Genomic DNA, 8,763 nt, shown 5'->3' on the forward strand with positions numbered 1-8,763 from the left:
CTTTCCTCAGGAAAAATTAGGTATACTTAGTTCATCAAATTAAAAAAAAATAAAAATTGAGTATGCCAAATATATCCCCCATTTTTGAGCTTATTTTTGGGCTTCCTAGAAACAGAATGACGAAAACGGGACCGGCTTTCCTTTCCTCCTCTTTTCTTACCGTTCTCTTCTCCTCATCTACTCAAAACTACATCGTTTTGGGTGTAAAATGGAGGTTGGGTACTTTCTTTCTTCTTCTTCTTTTCCCAAAGCCAATATCCGTTACTCATTTTCAGTTGCATTAAGTATTCTAAAATAATTTTTAATACATTTAACACTTTAAGATATTTTTATAATAGCATCCAGTATCTAACAAGTTGGACCTTCGCTGTTTTTTAACAGCACACATTATTCTAAATTAATTTTAGGATGTGTGTTATTATTAGAAAAATAATGCTGAGTATTGAATGCAATAAAAATTAGTTTTAAGATACTAGTTGCTATTAAAATAGTATAGAGTGCAGCTTGTTAGATATTGGGATGCTATTGGAAAATAGTTTTGAGCGTCAGGTGCACAAAATTATTTTAGAATATTTGATCTTACTAAAAAATATTTCAGAGTGAAATATTACTACGTATTATTAAAAAATAGCGCAAGTCCAACCCGCTAGATGTTGGGCGCCATTTAAAAATAATTTAAGGTGTCATATGCATTAAAAATTATTTTAGGATATTACGTACCACCAAAAAAAAAAAGTGACAAATCTCTATCTTTACACTCAAAATGTTGTTGTTTTGGGTAAAGGAGAAGAGGACGGTAAAAGAAGAGGAGCAAAGCTGGCCTCAACGAAAAGAGGGAGAGGACAAACCGCCAATATTTAAGTTAAAGACTTTATTTTAATTTAAAATTTTAAAATTTGTGTTTATGAGCTCTCCCCCGTGCACATACTCCTTAAAGTTTATATAAGATGCTAGTTAAGCTTTTTCACAAATCAATAAATATTAGTTGAGTCATTAAATATGTTTTGAATTTTTTTTTGCGGGTAAATATGTTTTGAATTAATAAAAGTTACTTATTTTTATTAAAAAATATAATTGAAAAAATTATCTCCTCTATTCTCCTTATAATGAGAAGTAAAAGTAAAAAAACAAAAATCAATTATGCTATCAGCCTTTTATTTTTGAATCAATTTTTTTTAAAAAAAATACTTCTTATATGTTAGATCCGATCAAGCAAATTTTTAATCGATTGGAGACTTCAACCCTTAATCAATTAGTTTACCCTCACACTTCTTATATGTTTTCGGTGGTATGTCGTGGTCACGTGGATTCTATGCATGTTGGAAAACATTTAAATAGTAAAATATACTTCTCCGCTTCTTAATATAAGATCTAATTATTAAGTTAATACTACCTCCGGTCCTAATTATAAGACCCAGTTGACTTATTTGAGGAGATTAAGAAAGTAAGTTAAGTTAGTTATTTGTAATAAATAAGTGTTGTCATTCCTAAAATATCCTTGCTGATTAAGTATATTGGCTAGAACTATCATTATTAGAAGGATTATCTTGGAAAAAATACATAAATATGAGAGACAAAATGGATTGGGGTCTTATAATTAGGACCAAACAACAAGTCAAATGGGGTCTTATAATAAGAATCGGAGGTAGTATAAGACATATTTTTCATATTTATCAATTTTTTTCTAAATTATCCTTATAGATACTCTCTCAACCATAATCAAATAAGTGAAGGAGGAAGAACATTAAAAAAAGATGATTATGGTGTTTTAAGAAAAATATATCATATTTAACTTGCCTAAATTTCTTTAATCTAATTAAATTAAATAGATCTTATACTTCGGATGAGTGATAAGTTCAATTTTTTTTTATTATATGCTTCATCGCTTGATTTTGCCTGCTTCATTCGCTTGATTTGACTCTATTTCTGGGAGGGGTTTTGTCTATTATCATGCACAAGACAAATTATACAACAATTCTTGTGATATTTATTTCACAGAAAAAATTATTAAATCCTAAATCAGAAATTCAATAAATGATTATCAGTTTTTTTTATTGTTTGTTGCGTGCGTGGATGCTTTTTGCGTTTTCAAAACGTTAGACCAGACCATGAATTAATTGTAATCCGCTCACAGATATCGATGTAATCTTAAAATAATACTCCGTGTAAGTTCTGTGTGTCGTTACGCGGAAGTATTGTAGCAGTTCAGGCATGATTGGGATAACATTTTACATCTTCATAAGTGACTTTTGAAACCAAAAAGTTAGTTTGTATCAGTATATACGCCCCCGATGTATTTATATACTTCAAAAAAATTTTTAAAAAAAATTATTTATTTTATTAGTTTTAATTTAAATTTTTTCTTTTGAGTGATTTAATTTGAGGTTGTTTGTTTTAATATTTAATATATCTGTTCTAATTTTACTTTTAATTATTTATTCTCTGTTGTTCTTTCTTATTTTTCTAATTTATTACTACAAGGATATATATATATATATGTGCAAACAATATATATTTTTGTTTTCTATTTATCACTTTTAACAAATTCTAAATTTTTAAAAAGCAGGAATCCCCACAAAAAAACTTAAAATTGTTAAATCCCCCACAACAAATTCTTATAAAAATGTATTGTCATTTACAAGTTTAATATTATCAACATTTTTGAGAGTATTGAAATCAAACCCGATTTAAAATTTAATAATTTCAAATTTTATTGACAAGATTCTCACTTTTAAAAATATTAATAATGACCAGAGTATTGCAACTTGGAAAGAGAGGGGAGGGTGGCAGAGGCGTGAGTGGAGAACTGGGCTTTGCAAATAAAAACTGGGGATTTGCAAGTTACCTATCTCCCTCCCACCTCACTCACTGCCACTAACTCACATGTTTGCCTCCACAAGCCCTGCTTGGCTGGTGGGTCCTCCCCAGTTCTACTGTGTTTTCAAACTTGCAGGAAGCAGTAGAACAGCAAGCAGCCTCCCATCATCATCATCAAACAAAACAAAAGCTTCTTGGACTTTGCTTTTATCTCTCCATCTCTCCATATGTCACTGACATCCATATTCAACTCATGATATCTTTCATAAGCTCTTGTTTGTGTCCCTCACTTTTCCGTCTGCCTCTTTACAGTATCTTGTTTCTTATCTTTTATATCCAAATCCCTCGATCTCCTCTGTTTTTGTGTGTGTGTACATATATATATATATATATATATATGGGGTGTGTCAGGTGGGGAATCAGAAGAAGTACATGTGCTGTGTACCGCACCGCCAGAATCATTGCTGGTTTTGCTTGTTAAAGTAAAGGCAGCAGCCATTGTCCAGAGCAACAAACCAAAATGAGAATTAAAACTTTTTTTTTTGGGCCTTGAAGAAATGTTTCATCAGTACAGAAAGAGAGAACTGAAGAAGGATGCAGAGAAGAATGAGAGGGAAAGCAAATGGCAAAAGTTAAGAGTAAACTGTAACTTCTATATGCCTTGAAGCATATGATGAAGGTTGATCCATATGAACGAGAGCCTCTGATAAAATACAGAATCTCTGTAGTCAATAGAATGCCGCTAATCAGTCAAAATCAAATTAGACCTGATTACACCAACCGCCGTAAGCTGCTAATTTGCTGTGCTCAAAACTTCACTATACTCTCCCAAAAGATGAACTAACTAGAGTAAAACATACTACTTTCAATTCTAGATATAAGAGTTGGATAACTAATTTGAGTGTAATTAAGGTGATTAATTACAATAAATATATGTTGATTTTCCTAAACTACCATTTTTAATATTGTGTATTGAAATTATTTGTTAGTGGAAACAACTTGCAATTAATAGGGATATTTTAAAAAAATATTTAAATTTGAGAGTTAAGGTGAATTTAGATCTTATATTTTGAATTAAATATAATCTTAAACTAATTTTTATATTAAGGATGCAAAATTGAGAGCTTACATAGATCATAAATATTTTGGCCTAGAGTTTTATCGAAAAGAGGAAGAACTATCAAAAATCCAAAAAGATTTAAGGTACATAGAAGAAGGTTTGAAGTATCTACTCCTGTCACTTTTATAAATCACATTTAATTAATTTACAGAAATGGCTCCAAAAATAGCAAAAATGGGCTTGACAAGCTTTGATGAAGTGCAATAGTTCAAGTTGGGAAGGAGAAGAATCAAAAGTAAACAATATTTTATCATGAAAGATCCGGTCCTAATTATAAGATCTAGTTTGCAGGTTATAATTAAAATCTTATAATTAGGACCGAAGGTAGTATAAATGTTGTGAAAGGACTAACAAATGATGATTGATAATTTAATGGATTGTAGTGTTTATTTAATTAGAAAAGGGCACAGATTTTGAGTCCTTGGTTCCTTCTTAGTAATTGGCACTTCATCATGACCTTCGCTTCTTTTCTTTTATGCAGTAGATTTCTTGGATCCGTTTGGCTATTGGGTCACATACTTCAGAAAATGGGCTCAGTGAAAATATGTCCTCAATGAGCCCATAAAGTTGCCCGTGATGAATGATAAACGGGCTTTTGAATTGCTTAGAAAAATAATCAGAAACGATCATTTTTACACTTTTGACGTGAAACTATACCGTTTGTATGAGAAACATGCATTATAACTTGATTTTGTGATCATATAAAATTGATTCATGATCAATTATAATTATTTTATTAGGGGAGAGATTTTGGAGACTTTCTATGATTTCTTAGTTGGAATGATGTTTATTAGGTGCTGCTCCCCACTAAAAGCTTAAGGGTTTGTTTGGTTGGGGGGTAAAGGAGGGGAGGGGAAATGAACCCCTCCCTTCATTTGGTTAAAAATTTGGAGGGGAGGGAAGCCAAAATATCCCCTCCCCTCCCTCTCCTCATTTTAGCTCCCCTCCAAATTGGGAGTTTTTGGATGGGAGCTAAATTTTTAGACTATTATACTCTTATGATTTTTTTAATACTCCACTTCTATCCATAAAATATATTATTATAATATTTATTTCAAATAAAAAATATATTATCCTAAGTAAAAAATAAAAATTATTATAATTAAAAAATATATTATAAAAAATTATTTAAATAAAAATTTATAATATTATAAAATTAATTGTTTTTTTATAAATATATTATTTATTAAATATATTTTAAAGCTGAAAAAAGGATAGCCTAAAGAGAATAAAATTTCATTTTTCTCACAGCATATAAAATTTGTTAATTTGATTATTTTAAATATATTATTATATTAAGTAGAATAAAAAAATTACTGTACCAATTTTTTAATGCACATATTAACATGATAAGACTGAATTTTTATTAAATTATATAATTTAAATTAAGATGTAAATTAATTTATATAATATATTAATATAAAATATAAACTAGTATGTAAAGGTAAAATGGTAAATTGATTATTACCATCCCTCTCCTCCCTTCCTTGAACCAAACAAGAAATTATTAAATATCATCATCTCCCTTCTTTTTTAATCAAACTAAATAAGGTAAAGATAAAACCTTCCTTCCTCTTCCCCATCCCTCCCTCCCTCCAAACCAAACAGGTCCTAAAGATTTGGTATTGCAAATCTGATGTAGTTTGGATTCCCTACGTTCTTAAAAGTGAGATTGAATATTTCAAAAACATATGATTGGAATATAATAATTCAATGGTCAAACAAGGTTTAATATAGTTTTTAGTCCCTCAATTTTGTCTTAATTTTTATTCTGATCCCTCAAATTTCAAACCATGAGTTTTAATTCATCAAGTTTCTTTTTATTTAAAATAGTTGTCCATATAATTTAATGAAAACTTGGACCATTTTACTCCTTACGGGACCAAAATCTATAGTTTGAAACTTAAAAACTTAAAACTAAAATGAGAATAAATTTGAAAGACTAAAAATTATATTAACTTGTAAAATAATGATAATAATTTGCATAACATTTTGAGGAAACAGAAATTCTCCTGCAGCCCAATCTGCAACTGTCAATGGCAATAAATTTCTATTATTTTATTACCACGTGCAAATGCAATAAATATTAGTGAAATATGAAAAGCCACATCTTCAAATTAAGTTCACGTTTGACTCTAAACAATTATTAGTTTCTGGATTCAAAGGCGTGAAAAAAAGACTTCTTCGATATTCAATACTTAGTAAGCAAATATGATATTATTATTATAACGATATCGTGAAAGAATAGCTCCCTTAATAATTTAAAAATACATGCTTCTAAAGTAACAGTAGAGTGACACAATAAACTAATTTTTTTACAATTATTTTTATTTATTTCCAAGTTCACAGGCACTCTATAAAATTTTCAGGTTAATAATGTTAGTTTATAAAATTTTCCTTTCCAAATATTCAGGTTAATAATGTTATGGCAGCAATGTACAAAATATTAGTGAAAATCCTTGTGTATGATCCAGATAAGATAAATACTCTTCTGGTTCTTAATATAGGATCTGATTGTTGAGTTAATTTTAGTCCTAAATATAAGACTTATTTCTCATATTTATCAGTTTTTCCTGAATTACCCTTATAGGTACTCCCTTAACCATAATCAAGTAGAAAAGGAAGGGAGGGTATTAAGGAAGATGATTATGGTATTTTATAAAAAAATATGTCATATTTTTTATAATTAATTAACTTACCCAATTTTTTTAATCTAATTAAATTAATTAAATAGATTTTATATTAAGGATCGGAGAAATATCATTTTGGAAGCTTGTGAATTTTCTTTTTGGAGGTGGGAATCTACAAAAATTGATGACCTAGATCGCGACCTCTTGCTTCGTTCAGAATTTGAGACAAGCTGTATTATTTTATAAATAATGTGATATTTTTTAATTGACAATGCATTAATGCAATGATGGCGGCAAAGAAAGAAGTTACTTATGATGGTGGCAATGCTTATAATTTCAAAATTCCATCGTTACATTCATAATTTATTCTTTTTTCCCCCATAAATTCAATTATATGACTGATGAAATTTTAAAAAAATATGTTATATGAAACCGATAATACATAATATCGTTCATTAGATAATATTTTTATTTAAATGAATTGTCTTTTTATAAAAAAAAGAGATAATATTTGTATTTTAATAAAATGCAGGAATGTTATTATAATTGCAGCAATTAATTAGATAAATTTTAAAAAAACTGTTGATAATTATTTATCATGAGCTAATTCAATACTTAGAGTAATCAAGTAACGACTTATTTTTATTAATCAGAAAAACTCATATAAATTCTACTCGAATACAAGTTTTCACAGTCTTAAAAATTGGGCTGGTGAATCAATAACCAATTCAGCGTCTGGAAGATGACAGAAAACTGGAGGGCATGAACAGGTGGTTCAGCTTGTAACATGTTTTTCATTTTAAAAAATTAATTTATGTCTTTAAACTACAATTTATACGTATTCATACGCACTATATATAAAGAAAAGAAAAATGCACAAATATGCAAAAAAAAAAAAATCCATGTAAGTACTAAGTACCCACATATTCATCTTAAAATTATACATAAATATATGTATTTTGCATTAATAGGATCGCCTTTTTTTCTGTTACGTTTATGTATTAATTACTTTTTAGATTTAAATATTCATGACTGGTTTAATGACTTTGCAGGGATTAACTTCCCTCAAGCAGTTTTGATGAAATAATTGGTTTTTTTTTAGCCCGCTATCATTCTTTTTTTTTTTAAAAAAAGAAGTCATTACTGGTTTAATCACAGTATTGAACTTTGATTGGTTTGCTGGTAAAAAAAAAAAAAAAAACAAAAAAGACTTTGATTGGTCTAATAGGCAGGTCTAACCTTCACAACGTTGTAAATTAGCTGGTATTGATAATCATTACTGTACTCCAAAAATATGACAGTCTATGTCCAGGACACGATGTCGTAACTGTACCAACGGTATAGTATTTTGAGAAAAGGCATTATCAGTTAAGTGCAAGCGTTAGATTGACGAGCCGCTCAATCATAAATACGATACCTATTTAGATATTCAAAAATTGATGCAAATTTGGTGTACTGTGTGCGTGGTTGGCCTTGTGGGCAGCCTTTTAGCTTTTTGCTGCACTGAAAAAATAATTAAATTCTAAAAACTTACTCCTCTTATTTTATTTATAGGACAAAAAGAAGAGATATTTTTTAGTTTTATTTATAGGATACTAAGAGGAATTTTTTGTATAGATGTACAATTTTACTCTTTATTATTGTGTTGACTTTGTTTATATAAAATATAATATATATTAAATAGAGATAAAATTGAAAAGTTATTAAATTTTAAACGAGAGTTAATAAAGTTTAAAGTTTTTTTTTATCTATATAAAACATGCTAAAAGTGTCTTATAAATAGGATCAGAGGAATAGTTTGCAGTAGTGTTATGATCAGAAGCTGAATCATTAGGGTTAGCTATTTATTTCCTTTTTATCAGCTATCTAACTGAATTAAAAAGGAGGAAAAAAAAAAAAAGCAGCTCCGTCAATGTTCCCACGTAGTAAATAATTATTAGTTGGCTTTTCCAATTTCAACACACTAAATTACCGCCTCTCTTCGTCAACAACAATTCCTCAGCATATGCCAAAACCTAAATCTTAAAAGATCTGTAATCATGCCGGATCTGGTTCACATTCACCTCAATTTTTTTCTCCGATAAAATCACTGAAAAATAACAACAACTACTATTTGGGTTGCTGACAAAATTTTCCAAGCAAATTATGCAAATCCCAACCCAAATTTTCTGGGGAAAAAAGAGGCATACAGACATT

Source organism: Neltuma alba, unplaced genomic scaffold (genome assembly GCF_004799145.2).
Source record: "Neltuma alba isolate B1F8T4 unplaced genomic scaffold, ASM479914v2 tig00012402_pilon, whole genome shotgun sequence".
NCBI lineage: Eukaryota > Viridiplantae > Streptophyta > Magnoliopsida > Fabales > Fabaceae > Neltuma > Neltuma alba.